Here is a 17,961-nt window from a genome sequence, read left to right as displayed (position 1 = left end):
CATGAGGCCCGGTGGGTGGGGTCCTCAGGCAAAACCTGCAGTCCAGGGCCTTTCGTCTCTGGGCCTCAGTTCCTGTTGAACTCAGAGAACAGCAGTGTGCACGGGTCGCTTGGGCTCCGCCACTGTCAGCCCCCGAGCTCATAGGTCTTCTACATCCCTGTCCCCAAGACACCCCAGCACAAACCACAACTAATCCTCCATGCAGGAAGTCAAGGACCTCTATAAGGCCTTGGTCTTGGCTGCTGCCCACAGCCTGCCAGCGAGGCCCAGCCCTGGGTTGTAAGCGGTTCTGTAATACCTGACCTGGTCCAGCTCCTTCCCACCTGAGCCTCAACCAACTTAAGACGCCAGGTCCAAGGGCCCTTAGGTGCCCACCTCAAGGAAGCTCTGAAGGGAAGTCCATCCTAGCACTGACTCTTACAGAACCCCCCTACTCAGGGAACTGTCTTTGTTCCCCCCCCCATAACATCTCTCCTCCCCTGGACCCACCTCTGGGACTGATTCTACCCCCCACCACTGTACGCTACCCTCACCCCACCTAGACTCTCCTCCTCCCCCCTTCTCTACTTATCTCCCCCACCAACCTTTCCTCTCTCCCCACCTGGTCTCCTCCTCCTGTCACTCCTGCCCTCTCCTGCCTGGCTCTCCTCCCCCACTTGGCTCAGCGGCAGTCCCTGGGAGCTACTCACCGGTCTCCACTGGACCCGCTCTTGCACAGTGCCTGCGCGCGCACGCTGCCTCTGCCTGCATGGCCTCCATTCATTCATTCAATAAACATTTATGGAACACCTACTATGTACCAGGCACCGGCTAGGCCCACCCTCTCGGTTCTGCCTGCACAGCCTGCTCCTCCTCCAGGGTCCCAAGGGTGGGCATTTTCCTGCCTTCCAATATCCTTAGGGTTGTCCCAAGGCAGGGCACTGTAGCAGGGGACCTCTGGGGAGAGGCGGAGGCTCCAGGTCGGAGCATACAGCCTGGCCTGTCAGGGGAATACAGGGGCAGAAAAGGCATCCGTTGGGCCTGGGAGCTTCCTGGGAAGCAGCCTTTGGGCCTGCGCTGTTCCAGCCACCACTATACAGAGGCAGAGACTAGGCCTCCAGCTGCTATGCGGTGGCTTTCTCCTCCTCGGCCCCAGGCTCTGACTCATGCAATGCCAAGGGGCCCTGCTTCATCTGGACAGTAATTAAATTTTGTTTTTAGCTGGCTGGCAATGTGGAAAGCTTGGGAGGCTTTTATCTTTAAAGCATTCCTGTTTCTGGAACCCAGTAGCATCCACAGACAGATGGGGTAGTGGTGGTACTATCCTCCCTGACTATCACCCTGACCCATACCTGGGCACTGAAATTTACAAGGCAAATAAGACAGGGACTCTCAAGAGTGGGGGCAGTCATGCCAGCTTGCATGGGGACCCACGGGCAGGCTGCTCCTGGCCCACACACTCAGTCCTTGCCTCCTTCCCTACCCCCAGCGATTCTGGGTCTCAGAACTCTAGGACATTAGCAGCATGGGTCTGTCAGGTTGGGAGTCTCCAAGGACGAGTCTAGGGTTGTGGCTCTTTGGTCCCAACAGTCTGCAGCTTTTAGGTCTGGGCTAGGAACCATCCATTCTCAGGACTTTCAACTGCCCCAGCCTCCCTGGGCCTCCCCTTGGCTTTCAGCAAGGGAATCCTCAGAGTTTCCCATACCTGCTGCCCCTCCGAGCACCCCCAACTTCTTGCCTGCCCTCCAACAATGCTACCTAGATCTCTGGGTCACACTGGGAGTTCCACCTGATTTTCCGGAATAAGCCCTCTTTCCTGCCCCCTGGCATCTGCTGAGTTCCTAGTCAAGGTTGCATGGACATCAAGCCCAAGGCTGACTCCTGAACCAAGTTTGAACCAAATGTATACGGGGTCCTGAGTAGCCAGACTTCAGGATACTATGCCATGACTCACTGCCTCTCACCTGCCTCTCCCAGGCCCCAGCACCCAAGGTCCCTGATACACACCTCCCCACCAAGGCTGGGCTGAGGATTCCTCCCAGGGCTGAGCCAGTTGTCTGGATCCTTCCTATCTCCAAGCAGGTGGTCGCAAACACCAGCATGGGGGCCACCCAGGATCATGTGGAACGCCCTCTCCTGGCCCTGAGGGCAGTTGTTCTGGGGGCTGGGGGCCAAACTGAAGGCTGCCTTGGAGGCCGCAGGGGGCCTGCAGCTGCAGCCCAGAGAACAAGGAGGCTCTGTCCGCACCCAGGGCCCCCGGAAACGCCACTGGGGGAGGGCCACCCGTGACCGCGGTGATGACATGCCTTAAACCATGGAGGCTCCTGTGTCTACCCCACTCAGTGGGTCCTGTCTTCCTGGCTATCCTGGAAGTTGAGGGCTGTACTCAGATCACATGGGGCCCTACCATCTATCTCAGCCACTAGTCCTGGCAAACTACCTTCCTGTGTGTTTCCTCTGCTGGAAAAGAGAGAGAGAGAGCGGAAGGGCTCTGGCTATAGGTAACAGCTAGGGGGAGCAGGGTCTGGCACATAGTAACTGCTCAATAAAGTTAACTGCTCTGGAAGGTTCCAGCAACTGGCTCCAGGAGCACAGTGCCAGCTGGCAAGTTGACCTTATCACCTCCATGCTGGCAGTGGTTGCGCAGAGGCTGCGGCCTGGTCCCTGCCCTGCTCTTTCCTCTGGTCCTGAGAGCCCAGCACCCCTCTCTGCCTTTCTCCCTGCCCCCTCTCTAAGGTCCTGGACCCTCAAACGCCATTTTCCACCCCAGCCTCAGCCTGTACCCAGCCTCGGTTTCTCTCCCATTGCCGGAGCACAATGGCTGTTATAATTAACGGATTATCTCAGCGCGACAGCTGTGCCCCTTTGAAAATTAGGTTGAATAACAAGATCCTGATGTATGGTAATTTCCTCTCCTCACCCAGCCCTGTTACGCATGCAAATATTTTACTCCACTCCCAAACACCTTCCCTTCACCATAGCTTCCCCTTCCTAGGGCTGTGAGCAAGGGTTCTGCCTTCCAGGCCCCTCCCGGCTCTCCTGCCACCCATGACTTGGCATCCATTATGCCTCCCTCTAGGGAAACACAGCCATCCCAGCCTGAGGACCCGCATGGCTGCCTTTTCCCGTGCCCCTATTCCTCAGAACCCTTCCTGGGGTCTAGGCTGCTCTCAAGCCTACTTGCAGTCCCAGAGCACATCTTGGTCCTCTCCGTGGTTCCTATAGACGGCTTTGTGCTGCCCACCATCACCTAACCCGCCACCCCCAGCCCTGTCCCAGCTGCCTGTCTCCTCCCTGACACCTAGAAGGACCCTCTTCCCCCCTCACACCCTGTCTGGCCTCTCTCCAGCTTCCCACCCTAGGGAAATCCATGCCCACCAGCTCCACTGGGCCTGCTGAGTTCCACTCCTTCAGCATCCTCTCTGGTCTGCCTCCAGGCTTAGCAACCTATTACAGCTATCCTCCTCCCGGCAGAGGGAGAACTTGCTAGAACATAAATCTGAGCATGGCTTCCCCTAACAGAAAGGCTTCCCTAGTTCCTGGATGATCTGGGAAAATTCCAGCACACCCACAGCCCAGCCCCTGTGGTTCCTTGGGAGCCCGGAAACTGCTCTCCTCACCTGGTTGGGGTGCCCCTTGTAGGTCCCTATAGCCCCTGGGCTTTGTCCTTCTCCAGTTCTACTAGGATCCTAACTGCCACTGGCTTTTCCCCTTAGACTCAGTTCTCCAAGGAAGGCCCAAGTCTGAGCCTCCCCACCAACCCAGCCGACACCAGGCCTCAGTAGATGCTTAATAAATATCTCCCGCTGCTAAGTGGATCGGAAAGCCAGCCCTCCCCGAAACAAAGAAACCGAGGCTCAGAGTGGCTAATGGTCTCCTACCATCACACAGTCATGCAAGGCAACACCAGGACTTGAACCCAGATCCGAGGTCTGAGTCCTTCTCACTCCCTGATGAGGCTGTTTGGGAGCAGCTCCTCCACAGTCAGGAGTGGGGCAGCGTCAGCATCTCCAAAGCCTCAGCTGCCACTAAAGAGACAGGATCTCAGCACCGGCTGTCCCTCCCTGCATCTAACCTTGGATCCAAGCCTCAGGGTACTCACTCGTGAAGCAGGGAAGGAGCCACCTCTTCTACCCTGGTCTCTAAGGATGGCTGCCAAGCCCACAGTCTAACTAGAGGCTTCTGAGTGTCTTCCTGCCATGGCTCTTGGGAATACCTCGGGACGTTAATATAGAGAGGACAAGAGAAGTCACAAAGTGCAGACCCCTTCAACGAGAGGTAATGGTAAGAGCATAGGCAGGTGGGGGTCAGATCAGACCTTGAACGAGAAGCTTCCCCCTCTAGGCCCAGTGTGCTAGCTTGGGAGCTGGGCCCATGAATACCCACCTCCAGGGCAGTAGTAAAGACTAATAGGGATGTGCCCAGCACAGCAGAGATGCCACACTAACTACGTGGCTGCTGGTTCTAGAGGAGTTCCAAGGACAGGAGGAGGAGAAGGATGAGGTCAAGCAAGATGTGTCCCTGACTCCTCAACAGCCAGGCAAGACTGCCACTACCCCCACACAGAGCTCACACCCTCAAACCTCACCTTCTCTGAGCTCACACCCTGCTGTGTGCTTTGCTAGCCCCCCATGTCCTCCAGGTCTTTGTCCATGGTGTTCCTGAGCCTGGGGAGCTGTTCCCCCCACCCACATACACACCCTGGGGCCAGAACTTTGCCCCTTCTCTGAGGAGCCTGCAGGAGAAGGATGGCCTCCCTGTTCTACCCCACCCCCAATGAGTGGCCCATGGATTCCTGGAAAAGCCTCACCCCACTTTGCCCTCCCATGTTACAGGTGGGAAAACTGAAGCATAGACAGACAGTAGCCCTCCCATGGTGCACTCGAACCCCAGGCTCTGCTGCTCAACCCTCCACGGGGCTTCTCTCTTGGTAACCGAACTATCTGAGAATGGGACCCCCACTTTCCTCTCTGTGCTCCCCAGTGCCTAGCCTAAGGCCTGGCGCATAGTAGGCACTCAGTAAATGTCTGTTGAATTGAATTGCACTCAGGGCGGCCAGTCGTCTCTGCTCTGGAAGAGAAGCATAAAGTTAGTGGAGCTGTTTCCATGGCAACCAGGGACTGGACCACGCCGTTGGGGGAGGAGTTCAGTCACCCCCCCACACACACACACACACCAAGGACCCCATGGGCCCTGGAGAGGCTCCTGGGGAGAGGGAACATTCAGACTTAGGTGAGTCCAAATTCAAGTCATGCTTGCCCCTAGGGCCTCATAGGTCCCATCTAGAGGTGACTTTGGTCCCTCCAAGCACGTGACAAGGACCGCAAGAGATGTAGAAGGCATGCACGTAGTGGCTTCCAGCTTAGGAGCTGTGAGTGCTTCGCACCTGATGCCTATAAACTGCCTGGGAATCATGCCCATTCTACAGTTGTGAGGACTGAGGCCCGGGGACTGCCCTGTGGGGCTGCCCTGGATCCACGCTGTATAGGCAGTCTTTCTGTAGAGCTGGAAGAAGCAAGGCACGACAATCCTCAGACAAAGATACCAACCCCTCAACCCCCCCCCCCCCCGAGGGTGGCCCTAGCCCAGCCCAAGCAGCTAAAGACTGTGCAAGCCAAGGACCCAGCAGGAACTCCCAGGCGCAGAAGGGTAAGGTGAGAAGGGGGCTCACCCCTGTTTGCCTCTCCCCAGGGGTTGAGCTCAGATACAGCAGCCCCCCCAGAGGGTTCAAAGCAGTCCTCAGATCCCAGGCTGCCAAAGCCTGAGCAGGCCCAGAGTTAATATAGATCAGTGGGGTCTATAAATACACAGTTAAGTGGGCCCCACAGGGCCCCAACCCCAGCCCAGCCCCATAGCTGCCTTCCTCTGGGCTTTGGTTTCCATGTCTGTCCCAAAAGCTACACCAGGACAGGGACCACCAAGGTCAACGGTTCTACCCCAGCAGGACTGGCCGGGAGAGGCCCTTGGGGCCAAGGCCAGAGCCCCCATGAAGCAGAAGAGAGAAATGAGGCTTCCCTGGCCTCCTCGCTCTCTCGAAGCCAAAGGTGTCCAGGCTTTGACTCGCTCATTGCCTAGGAGTGTGCAGCCATAGTGAAAGAGGCCTGGGGACCAGAGCTCTGGCCCTCTCTCCAGCAGCCTTTACAGCCAGGAGTCACAAGGGCTAGTCTGGGTGGGCTAAGTCCTGGGCTGCCCTTTATCCTCTGGGTCCACCCCGACTTCATGAGGAGGAGGCAGGGCTTTATAGGGAATGAAGCCAAGAGGACAGTCTGAACCACCCTGCAAAACCCAGGGTGCAACAGTACCCAGTGTGGCCTCCATGCCCCTCTGGATTTGAAGGATGAAAAAGGCTCCACAGGCTCATGCCAAGGGCCCTGTCCCCACAGGCAGACGTGGGTCAGAGAAGGAGATGCACCTCCTGGTACTATGCCCTGCATGCTTAGAATATCAGCCACACTAACAGGAATATTTGAAGGGGAAAACAAGCAAGGCAGAGCAGGAATCGCGAAGTCCGCACCCACTGCTTCTGGGATCTGAGACAAATGCATACGATCTCATAAACACGGTTCTGAGTAGCAATGGCTACAGAGTCTAGGAGTCACGCATGGGGAAGGAGCAGGGTCTCACGGAAATCTCAACGCAGATGGACGGACTCACACAGCAGCCAGAAAAGCTGAGGAGCCCAAAGACTATCTCACCGCCCCCTCATCCCCTAGGCCCAGACACTGAAGGCTCTTCTGGGTTCTGTCTTCATGTACCCTGAGTCACAGGATGGCAGCGCAAGCCTGCCTCTCACTCTCTACCCCTCGCTGCCAGCAGCCTGGACAGTAACCAGACCTCTCTGGACCTAGGCATTTCGGCATCCCCAAGGCCACCTCAACCCCATGCAGCTACTACAAGAAGCAAAGGGTAGACAGAGGGCCCCTGCCTGTTTATAAACTGTGAAGTGCTGTTCTTCTCTGGTTTCTGTAATCCAGTCTAATAAATCCTAGCTTCCCCCCTTGCTCAGGTTTGAACCCAGGGCCTCACAGGTGCCCGCCTATCTCCCCTCACAAAATCCTGTATCAGTTTGGATCAGCTGGGCCCCCTAAGCCTGCCTCAGCCCACAAGGCTTGCCTCAGTTGGTCTTCTAGATCCTGGGAGCCAGTCACTAGTGTGTTTGCTTGTCTCATCCTACATCAAAGATGGGGAGACCCCCAAAGGTTAACTAACTTGCTCAAGCCAACTGTGCACGACCATGAGACCGCTTGGCCATGCCTCTGCGGGCCTGCCTGGGAGTCTCCAGTGCTCTGGCCACTGCGGTCCCCCAGTTCGCTCAAGCCCACCTGCTCCCAGGTTGCATTTTCCCAGATGTGTGCAATATTCATGTTTCCACCAGCAACAGCTCGACACCTCCTCTCCGAGGCCTTTGGGAGCCCCATTAATCATCCAGACACACCTGCATATTCATTAACTTCTGAATTAATACAGGGTCCTTTATTACCTCGGGCCTGCTGCCTGCATTAGAGACATTTCGACTTCATTCATTATTAAACTCCCCTGATAAATGATCACATCTCTTCTTCACAAAGGAGGGGCATAGCACCCAGACCTCCCCTCTCCCCCGGAGCCAACAGGTCTGCTCTCATCACCAGCTGCTGTGTGACCTTGAACAAAACCCTTACCCTCCCTGGGCTTCCCACCTGTTGACCCGGTAGAATCAGACAAGGTCAGTCTCCACTGGCCAGCTTGGTCAAGGTGGTCCTGCCCCGCCCTTTGCCCCTGCTCTGTCAGTTTCTTGGAGGCACTCCTTTCTTCTTGTTTTCTAGAAATGGAGAGACCCTGCTGATCACCCACAGTGGGCTGTCACATAATAATAAGAACATAAATAACGATATCCCGCAGCACCTCCTGAGCCCTTCCCAGCCCCGGGTCTTATGCTAAGCCCAGCTCTGTCCCTAGCCTCAAAACAACGTATACTTTCCATGATGTGAGGAGGCAGATGTGGGATGACAGGGGCCAGCGAGGTCAAGGTCATCTCCGCAGAAAGGCCAGAGCTGGCTGTGAGCCCAGGTCTCCACAAACCACCTGGTTCAGGCCTGATCCATCCAGTGCCTCCCTCCCTGCCGATTCCTTCCCATCCACACTTTTGCCGGAGCTGCATGTCCACTGGCTCCCCAGCAGACATCACATTAGTCTCCATTATGCCCAGTGCCCAGAGAACCCTCCAATGAAGTGTGAGGATACCTCGGTCTACGTCTCCCCCGCCCCACTGGCTACACCCGCTTTCTGCCTCCACTGTGTGTGCTCCCCCAGGCGTCTCCAGGCTGGGGGTCACCAACATCAGCGGGGCCAGCTGTCCTCCCCTCACTCATGCCCAAAACTGAGATGCAGCCTGAAGCTTTGCTCTCAACCTCTGGCTGTATCGCCGTGGGCTCCTTCCCAAACCTCGGGTGCCTCCACTCCACCATCATCCTCATGCATGGCTTTGACCTCTCCCTCATCCCCAATCTGTCTTGACACCTGCCCAGGCCTCACACCTGCTGTCCTGCCGTTCAAACCAGAAGCAGCCCTTATGCAGATAGCAGCAAGACCGCCGGCATCCCCTGTCTCCTCCCCTTCCTCTGCTGGGCTGCCCAAGGACCACCCATCATGACCGTAGAGCTGTCTCAGGTCTCGGGTTGAAGCCAGGAGCCATCCTGAAGGTCACAGCTCCCCTCCCCCACATAGCAAACAGACCCAACCCATAGCTCCAATAACAGGCAGCTCTGCACCTGGTACCCTATAAAGAAGCTTCCTGTGGAGTCCCTGGGGTCATTCCACAGGCCATCCCCTGCCAATAGGACCCCTGCTTAAACAGAGACCGCTTTTCAGACGAGACAAGGTCCAGAAAGACAAAGTGGCCTGGCCAGAACAGTGGCTACAGGATGCAAGCCCTGCCCTGTAAGAATCTGGTTATAAGATCAAAACCAGGCCCTGACCATACACCGTATCATTCAGTCACTCACACCCTAAAGGGTGGGCCTGGTTGCTCTGCCCATTGCAGAGATGAGGAAAGAGGCCCAGAGCAATGAAGTCACTTGTCCAAGGACACATAGCTAAGAACAGGAACAGGAACGAGGTTCCCCAAGTTGGACCTCTGCTCAGCTTGCTGGTTGGCAGAAGGGGAGGTCGTCAAGCATACAACAGCAGAGAACTGAGCACGACCCTCCCTCGGCAGACATCAGCTTCCTCCTTCTTCTGTGAGTGCAGGGCAGGACAGCCTGGGGACACTTCATAAAAGAGACCTTGTCCACCCACTCGCCACAGACCCTAAGCTACAACAGTGTGTGGAGGGAATGGGGGAAAGCATGTAGACCATCACTGAGGGATGGGGGACTTGGAACCAGTGACAAGGAGCTCATGGGACAGGCAGAGCACAGGCCCTGCACCACAGGGCCACCAGAAGGCTAGAAGAGAGGCAGGAGCCAGTGAATCTGAGAAGTTGGGTACCTCAGAGGCAGGCAGTCCACAAGGAAACAGCACCTGCCAAGCTCAGCAGCCGCCTGGCCAAGGACATGGACAAACAGAAGAGAGGAGGAGGAGGCAGGAGCTTAGATCGCCTGTGAGGCCCAGGCAAATCAAAACCCTCACAAATGCGCCCAAGTTTGGGAGTCTAAAGATACCTTCCTGGAAGTTATTTTGTAAAGAAGCCAACTCCTAACTCCTCTTGTGAAAAGCCACCGTTTCAGACTGGGTTTGGATATAGCAAGGTGGCCCTCCTGGCTTCCTGGGTGCGTCTGTGGTGTACACCCCGCCGTGACCACTACAGAGGTGGTGGATGCAGCTGTAGCTCCCCAGCCCCCAGCACAAGGCAGGTATACAGTAGGTGGTCAGTAAATGCAGCAGCCAATGCCAACTGTCAGCGCTCGTGTCCCCAAGTCCACGATCAGGCAGCAGGCCCCTTTTGCAGCTGTCTTCAGACCTGAGGAACCTCAGGGAAGGTCAGAGCCATCAGTGGCCACAACCCTGAGGGGAGAAAACTGGAGCCAGAGAAGGCGATGGCCTGGACCAAGGCATCAGCACACACCCCATCACCTTCTAGAGTGCCACTTGTGTCTAGTCTCAGTGACTGCTGCAGGTCCCCAGGTCCCCAGCAGCAGCAGCATCTTCCTCTGCCCCCCTCCTCTCCGTGGTCTGACATGTGCTATTCTCTAAGCTCAGGAGTTCTCGACCTTCTTAACACTGAGACCCTTCATGTTGTGGCGACCCCAGCCATAAAATTATTTTTGTTGCTACTTCATGACAGTAATCTTGCTACTGCTATGAATCGTCACTCAAATATCTGATATGTGACCCCTGTCAGGCCAGGTGAGTACAAAGAGACAGGGAAAGGGAAGGACGTGGACGGAGCCTCTGACGTGAGCCTCGTCGGCCATAGGCAGCTGACACAGCTGGCCGTGTCGAAGCACACAGCTGCCCTCTTCTCCATGGGCCCCCACTTATACACAGGCAAGCAGCTGGCCTAGCGCTTACCCTTGCCTGCATCTGCTTCCGAGAGGCACCAGGGCCTCTGGACAGAAGAGGGAAAGAAGACCCAGTTGCATCCTGGGAGCCACGGGCTCCAGGGCAAGGACAGCAAGCAGGCCCCTGCAGCCTGGACCCACACTCTTGCTCTGAAGTCCCCAGCTGTGTGATCTTGGGCTGCCTGTGGGGCTTCTCGGAGCTGGCTTCCTCATGGGTCTCTAGGGATAAAGTGTTAGATGAGATCAGAGCAGCACGCACTGCGGAGCACCTCGTGAATCAGGCCCTTTCAGGGTCCTCATCACAAAAGCCTGCTCAGAGCCCAGCCGCCGGAACTGGGGCACCGGACCTGTTAACCTGTGCAATGCTGCACACGGTGACTTCGAGCCTTGCACAATGACCTCGCTCTACAGGTTCCCTCTGACTGCCCTTGCCTTTTACCCTTCAAAGGAAGCTGGGACGCTTGGCTTCTAGCCCAACTGTTTGTGCCTGTGAGTTGTCCAACCAGCAGCTGCTCCAACCACCGACTGCAGCTCCTTCCACCTGGAAAGCAAGCCCTCATCTTTCCTGGATCTAACCCCCTTCCCCTCCCTGTGTGCCCCCACTTAACAGTTACGCGGACAGCTACAGCAGCTGCCCCCTCCTGACCGCCAACCTCAGCCACCTTGGCCCCATCCCTGGCTCCCTGGGGATCTGAAAAGCCCCCGTGGCTTGAACCTGGAAGAACTGCATGCTCTCAGCACAAACCTCTTCCCGCCACACAAAGAGGAGCACACACACATATACACATATGTTTATTGCCATGAATACATGTATACATGCCACACAAACATAGACATGTAAGCCTGTGTGTGCTGTGCACATACATATGTGTACCCATGTACATAGACATGCAAGCCTGTGTGTGCTGTGCACATGCAGAGCATACCCGTGTACATAGACATGTCACACATGTACAGGTATGCCACATACACATGTGCTCACCTCTACCTACAGGAACACCATCTCCCCCTCTCTTGCTCATGCTGGGCCCTCTGGATATATCCCTTGCTTTGACCCCTCTCCTGACCCTGTCCCTCCCGACCATTCTCCTTCTCCTCTCCTCTGCTTTTCCCATGGTTGTTTGGTCCTGAAACACCACACCAACAGCTCAGCTCAGCATGCCTGCCATGTTCCCCACTGCTAGAAGACCCTGAATCCAGGCTTCTCCCGGGAACCTCCTCAGGCCTCCTGTCCCTGACCCTAGGGTCTTTTCGCACCTCTTGGCCTACCCAGAGAATCCTACAGTCCAATGGCGACCTTGCCCCATTGTGCTGGTAACTGCTATTTCCCACCAGGGACGCCAAGCCGCCCCCTCCAGGAAGTCCTCCATCCCAACAGGCACCAGTCAGTCTGGAAGGCTTGGTCTCTGCGTCTGCCCTCCTCCTTGGCCTTGAGAGTCCTAGACTTACAGGCTGTGTCACTCGGCCTCCAGACCCAACTCCCTACACTATCTCCTTCCGCATAGGATGCCCAGAGCTGTCTTTCCCATGCTGCTCAGTCTACAGTGAGCGTCTAAGCCATCGTTTCCTCTGTCCCCGGGAGCCCCCAGAGTCACACACCTAAGCTCCTGCCCTGCCCTTGGAGCCACTGGCTAAAATAAAAACCTACTCCCATCTAGGATTCATTACCTCACCTTTCCCTGGTCCCAGTCACCCCCAAAGCCTTTCTTGGCGGAGCAAAAATATAAGGGTTTAAAGACACTACTGAATCCTCAAAGAAGCCCCGGGGTACAGATAGGGAAACTGAGGCAGAGAAGCATTCTTCCAAGTGCTCAGAGCAAGTCACTGAGGACAGAGCTTCTGACCAGGACTTCCTCCCTGCCTACTAAAGCTAGACCCTGGGGGTGGGGGGCAGCACCCAGCAGGTCCCTGACAGGCACATGGAAGGAAGGGTGGGGAGGGCAGGGATGGTAAGAGGGGAGGGTCATTGGCCTCCCTAGCCAGCAACCTTGACCTATCCCTGGGGACCCCCATGTGGAAACCCAGAGGAAGGCTGGTGGTTGGCTGGCACTGGCAGGAACCCTGCTTTCTCCCTGCCTGGAGACCTGGGCTCTTGAGACTGAACCACCTGGACAGGACAGGGCCTCTGGTGATGAAGTCTGAGCTGCTCTCAGCCCAGAGGCACCAGAAATGACTCTAACTTTTGAGTGGCTATCATTTCACAGACTTTTAGGAAAGTGAGGCCCATGGTCCTGTCACATCTCCCCAGAGGGGCCCAGTGTCCTGTTCCTCTGGGGCTGGCCCTGGGAGAAAGAACAGCCATTCATGGGAAGCCATGAGCCTCACACCTAACCAGAGCAGACGGCAGAGAGGGCTGGCTGCAAAACCACCGTCTCCTGCCACCCTGCCCATCTCTAAGCCTGTCACCATGACTCCCAGCCCCTACCTGGCTTCTTCCTGACTTGAGACGATCCAGTGAGGGCTAAGACTGAATCGCTCTCAACTCATAAACCACCATACTTGCAAGAAACTTCTGGTTCCAAAAGCGAAAGTCCTCATGGTAAGCCACTCATGGCTTCATTCTACTCCTCCGGGCCCTATTCCAGGCCACACCTTGGAGGAGCAGGAGTGAGGGACCCATAGAGAGCAGACAGGCATGGTGCTACCCTGAGGAAGCCCACAGCTTCTGGGGAGACCTGCAGGAGACCAGACCCTGTGAGTGGGATATGACGGGTGGGGGTGGGGCTATGGCGCCTTGGGCTTCAGGACAGCATTCCTAGACCAGGCCAGAATGAGGCTCCAGAGCAAGGGTCACCTTCTTCTCCAGCTCACAGAAGACAAAGGTTGCAGAAGATATGAATCAGCAAAGTGGGGGGGGGGCATGGTTGTCCGACAAGCCAGTGTCATCTCTACGTTCTTCACAGAGCTAGGAGGTGTGCGCTGTCATTGCCCCCATTCTAAAAATGAGGAAACTGAGACTCAGAGACCTCAAAGCTGGTGGTCTACAGGCTTTTCCTCTATGTCCTAGGGTCCCTGATGTGGCTGGTGACAGTTACTAGAACATACTCTCTGATCTAAGGGCCAAGTCACTGCTGGTGGCATCGAAGCCAAAGGCTAGCAGAACTAGCAGAGCAGGAGGAGGCCCAGCCACAGTGAGGGAGCACTGGGCCCAGTGGGTACTCGGAAGCCGTGGCCACAGCTGGGCCGTGGACTCACCTGAAATCAGTCAAAGCAAGCCAGCACTGGGCAAGAGTACAGACCAGCCTTACCCGGAGGCACAGGGAGGGTGTTTCTGTGTCCCTGTGTCCCCTGGACACATGCAAAAAAGGGGTATGCATTTCTGAGCACTTAACTTGCCGAATGTTAACAAGCTCCTAAAAAATCAAATATCTTTCCTTAGCCCCACAACACCCTGAGTCTGTTTAATTTAGTTTCTCCTCCCTCCCCCAGCATCTGCGAGCGACAGTGAGAGACATGAAAAGCTGCAGACTCCAGTGTTTCCCTGCCAAGTGGGTCTGCCATTCCCTCCCCAGCCCCTGCCCTGGGAGGGTACAGGGGAGAGCCCTCCCAACACACACACACACACACACACACACACACACACACTGAATCAGAAGGCCTCAGGGGCTGGTGCTACCACCTCCCTGCTGCAGTGTGATCTTGGCCCCCAGACTTAACCTCTCTGTGGTATAATTGCCTCCACGACAAAGTTTGAACAGTGGTTGCACCCTGCCCGCCTCAGGGTGGGTGTGAGGATCAAGGCAGATAATCCCAGTTAAGTGCTTAGTAGTCTCCTGGCCCAGAGCAAGCCCTCGATAAATGTTAGCCCTTGTTATTATGTAAAGGATAGCTAAATACCTCCCCCAGTTAATCCATTTGTAGAGTTTGCCTTCTGGGGCAGGCTGGCAGCTCCAAACACAGCCCAGCCCGCAGTTTGGTTGTGCTGGCTAGCTCTGTGGATTTAAACTCCAGCTTCCATGCTGTCAGGCAGAGCTGGCTGGCTGCTGGAGCTGGCTACAAGCCCCACCACACCCTACTGCCTGACTCAGGCCCCAAGGGCAGTTGCACATGGCACAGCCTCTATGGACAGCAGTGTTTGTCACTCATTGCTGTATCTCAAAAGCTTTTTCAGAGCCAGGTGCCAGTGTGCATGCATGTCACGTAATCCTAGAATCCGGGTGTAGAAACAGGAGAATCAGGAGTTCAAGGCTAGCACAGGCTACATAGCAAGTTCAAGGTCAGCCTGGGTTACATGAGACCTCTACTTCAAGAGAAAAAAATTTAAAGATCAAAATGGTAGCCCATACCTGTGATGTATGTCAGCACTCAGGATGCTGAGGCAGGGAAATTGACAACGTTTGAGGCTAGCCTGGGCTACAATATAAGACTGACAGAGAGAGAAAGGAAGGAGCAAGGGAGGAAGGGAAAGAGGAAAAGAGGGAATGAGGAAGGGAGGCAGGGAGGGAGTGATGTGTGTGTTCATCTTGGTAATTTCATTGCCACAGAATGCAAGCTTGCAGCTGAGCATGGTGGCCCACTCCTGTGGACCTAGGACTCAGGAAGCTGAGGCAGGAGGATTGCCTGAAGTGCAAGGCTACACAATAAGTTTTGAAGTCAGAAAAAAAAGCAAAAACAAAAACCACAGGGAGCCCAGTGGAAGGATGAGGAAAGCAGGGCTCAGAAGGGGGGTGGTAACCAACCCACAGGTCCCAAGGGAGGGGATGAAGGGGAGGGTATGGTCACCAGACCTGGCTCATTTTCTCCCTGTCCTACCAGGCCAGGTGGAGAGGTGCCTCCCTGTACCCAGAGGAGCTAGGCAAGCAACAAGGATATGGTCTATGGCCAGCAGCAGCTCAGAGTATTTGGGGCCAGAAGGGTGGCTAAGAAAAACCAGCACTGCCAGCTCAAGGTGACATTTGTATGCCCAGACCACCACTGGGGACTCAGTAGATAAGAGCAGTGGGTAAAGGTGGCCCCTTCACTAGGGTCCCCATAGCCTCAGCATTGAGTGGACTGCCACAAACAGCCCACGACAGCAACCACCCACAGCGCCTGCTTCCATGGACCAAAACTAAACCTCGCAGCCTGGTCTGTTTCTATTACTCCAACAACAATCCTCCTCCATCTTCTAGACCTCAGGAGAAGCTACAGGTCCAGGCAGATTCACAGAGCCACTGAGAGGACCCAGGAGCTTGACCCTCAAAGTCTTGGCTGGGTACTTCGAACCTGCACCTTCCAGCAAGGGAAACAGTGGATGAGGAGTAGCTGACTGTGATATGTCTCAGCTTCTCCAGGGCCCCTCTCCTGGAGTACCCACTCCTTGACTGGGCACAAGAAATATCCATTGTCCTTCCTAGGGACTAAGGTCAGGACTGGGTGACTCACTGCGACCCTGCAAGGTGACCAGAGGGAGAATCAGAGCTGGGCACACCATGGGAAGAGATGAAGAACACAGCCTGAGGACTGGAGTCCAGAGAGGCTCCGGGGGAAGCGGGGAAAGAGGAAGGAGGTGGGCTCCTCTGCGGAGAAGGAGCAAGGTCTGGATAGACGAACACAGTGAGAGCCAGTAGGTAGGAATAAGGGCATCCCAGAATTGTCACAGACCACGAAGATGCTAGTCCCTGAGAAGTACCCATCATGGCCTGCTGCCTGGGTGTCACCGTGGAACCTACTGTATCCCGTGATACCTCAAACGTAGGCCACTTCCACTATTCCCCTCCATCAGTCAGTGCCATGGCACTTGCCACCCCAAGCAGACTCAGCTTTTTCATCATATTCCCTACCAAACCAAATATGGCTGACAGCTGTCCATGAATCTGCCCAAGGTCCCACCAAACCAAGAGCAACTCCAAGCCTGTTCATAGACACCCTCACAATTGCCTCCATGACTTTGGAAGAGGTCCCTAGGTCATCCCAGTTACTGTAGGGCTGAGGACCAGAGCCATGGCTACAAGGGGTGGAAACATGAGAAGGGTCTGGGGAGGGAGGGGAAGGCCCAGGGAGAAGACTGGATCCCAGTCCAGGTCCCTGTTGCCTTGGTAACAGGACTAATTAATTCCAACTTGGGCTCCATCTGTGCCTTGGCTGGATGGGCGGTTTGGGCTGGCGGGTGTTTGTTTTGAAGAGAAGGGGAAAAGCAAGAGAAGCTGGGAGGCTGTGGTCCCAAGGGCTCCTGGGGGGCTGCAACACTCCCCCAGGTTCTCACACAGCATCCCCACCAACCACAGGAAAGGCAGGCTGGGTCCCCAGAGACAGCCCCAATCCTCCTTTCCTGGAGGAGGCTCAGCAATCCAGCCCAAACATGGCCTTGTGTAGACTGCAGCCCGAACCCCCCCCCCCACCGCCACACGAATGCACACGTGTACACGCACCCGAGGAGAACTCAGGACAAAACGGCAAAGGCTTGGGTCCCAGTGCTCAGATATCTGAGCCTCAGTTTCTCTATCTGCAGAGTGGGCAGATACAGCCTGCCAAAAGAAGCCTCTTCAGGGTCACTTGTGGGCATTGTCCACCCTAGGGTCAGGGAGGATGTCACCCAGGAGGAATCTGACCCAGGAACCGTGGCTATCATAGTACCCAGAAGGTGAGAGTTTTGACGAGCTAGGCCTAGGCCATACTAGAAAGTGCATGAGAGGAGAAGAGCCCTGAGGGAGGCAGAGGCTGGGCCAAATTCTGGCAGGTCTCAGAAGCTGCAGCAAGACATCTGGGTCTTGGCCCAGAAGCAGTCAAAACCCAGTGAGATGCTGGTGAGTAGGCACTGAGGAAGGGTGCAGGGGGGTGTGGGGGCTGCTGTGAAGATACAGGAAAGATGGGGTGAAATGCCAGCAAAGGGTGCGGAGGGGATGTGAGGGCAGGGATTGGATGCTTACCAGGGTGCAGGTCAGAAGCTGCAGTGCCCACCCTGGAGTCACAGGCCTCAGGAAGGGGCAAAGGACAGGGTGCAGAGGGAGAGGCCAGCAAGAGATGTGTTGATATGTGGGGGTGTCAGAGACACCTCCCCAGAGGTCACTTTCCCTGACAGCCAGAGGCAGATCCTGGATAAAGAATGGAGATTTGGGTGTCCCCAGCACTCTGCTGTAGAAACTCTGGGGACATGGAGCAGTGCCTAGGCAGTGGCTGGGGATGGGGACTAGGCTAGGGGAGGGCTCTTAGAGACAGGCATAGCGACAGAGCACACTGGTGTCCTCGCGCCTGTTATGTAACAGTTCTTCAAGCCAGACCCCTCCTGCTCGCATTCCCAGCCTCCCCCAACCCTTGCGGAGCGTCCTGATGTTGAGCTCTGCCTTCCCCAGTGTCACAAGCAAGGAAAAGTGGCACTGGGGGCTGGGAGGCTGCACAGGCTCTATCGCAGTTCCCCAGGCAGCTCCAGGTGCCTCATGATCAGCGAAAAGGCAAGATACTAAACTTTGGTGAGCGCCTACTGTGTGCCAGGCACCTGTCATGTGCTGAACACCTACTGTGTGCCAGGCACCTGCCATGTGCTGAACACCTACTTTATACCAGGCACCTGCCAGGTGCTGAA

The 17,961-nt window shown here is 55.8% G+C and overlaps 1 protein-coding gene across 4 annotated transcripts in view; it reads right to left on the bottom strand.

The window, feature by feature from the left end:
- The window catches only part of Elfn2 (extracellular leucine rich repeat and fibronectin type III domain containing 2), a 50,230-nt gene that overhangs the window by 12,950 nt on the left and 19,319 nt on the right, over positions 1–17,961 (bottom strand). For 2 of the 4 annotated variants that reach the window (XM_057791973.1, XM_057791975.1), the window contains exon 2: positions 690–5,049. The exons of the other annotated variants lie outside the window; for them this stretch is intronic. The gene's annotated coding sequence lies outside the window, so the exon portion shown is untranslated. The remainder of the gene's footprint in view (positions 1–689; positions 5,050–17,961) is intronic. 4 annotated transcript variants of the gene reach the window in all.

The sequence above is a fragment of the Chionomys nivalis genome, chromosome 17 (genome assembly GCF_950005125.1).
Source record: "Chionomys nivalis chromosome 17, mChiNiv1.1, whole genome shotgun sequence".
Taxonomy (NCBI): Eukaryota; Metazoa; Chordata; class Mammalia; order Rodentia; family Cricetidae; genus Chionomys; species Chionomys nivalis.
Note: the sequence above shows the minus strand (reverse complement) of the source record. Positions and strands in the feature narration are given on the sequence as shown.